Source organism: Lottia gigantea (genome assembly GCF_000327385.1).
Source record: "Lottia gigantea unplaced genomic scaffold LOTGIsca_211, whole genome shotgun sequence".
In the NCBI taxonomy this organism is placed as follows: Eukaryota; Metazoa; Mollusca; class Gastropoda; family Lottiidae; genus Lottia; species Lottia gigantea.
In genome coordinates, this window is record NW_008708466.1 from 204696 (window position 1) to 205802 (window position 1107).

Here is a 1107-nt window from a genome sequence, read left to right on the forward strand (position 1 = left end):
GCCTGGTACTGTAAGTAATCCTTGGTCAATCTGAACACTGTCGAGCTATTACGAATTTCATCTGATAACTTGACTTCAAAAGCCACCGTGTTACAGAAGCTTGTAAATGCTAGAGAATATAGTCCACATTACAGGCTTTCTGTCGAGGGCTATCCTCGACAGAAAGCCTGTAAACATTAAGTATTTGCATTTTTCCGATGGGATTCTGTGATTGGTTGTATTCATTGTAATCCAATCAAATCACTGCATCACGTGATATAAGAAAACCGTAGACTGTTTTGTCTAGAAATAGAAATATTCTATTTCACTATATGATTATTTAATTATTACTATTAAATTATTTAATCTAGAGTCTACAATAGTAAATAGTAACGTTTTATATACGTTTTACTAAAGGGAGGGAATTCTTTGCAATTTCATTTGACCACGGCAGCGGCTTATGAGAATTGTTTTAATCAAATTTTTGTTGTTTGTTTATAATAGTATCTAATTAGTTGCACAGAGTTGGTCAAACGACCACCCATGATAAGTCTTTGGAGTACTGTAATTCGAAGCATTGCACGGAGGTACATTGAGTACCTCTCAATTTAAGAGAAAGTCCCATTGTCCAATATTCCCCCTCTGTTAAACTCTATAAAGTATCTTCCCCTTTAATCTGTCTCTTTCTCTATACCATTGTTTTCTTCACTGTCTATCTAAGTTACAATCTGTTCTTCCCTACTTCACTCTTCCTGTCTCGTTGCCGATTTTTCTGCACTTCCTCTTTACTCTTACTTGCCCGTTTCAATTCACACTCTATTAAACTCCTTTAATGTTATTGTTTACACTCTGCTGCACTCCCCTATTATTGTTCACACTCTACTAAACTTCCTTCGTGTTGTTGTTCACACTCTGCTCCACTCCCCTATTTGTTTTTATTTACAATTTATTTCCTTCCTTCTTGTTATTAATTACTCTACTAAACTCCTTTCTTGTTATTGTTCACACTCTGCTAAATAAACTTCTTGTTATTGTTCACACTCTGCTGAGCTCCACTATTTGTTATTGTTCACACTCTGCTGCAATCCCCTATTTGTTTTTGTCACTCTCTGCTGCACTCCCCTATTT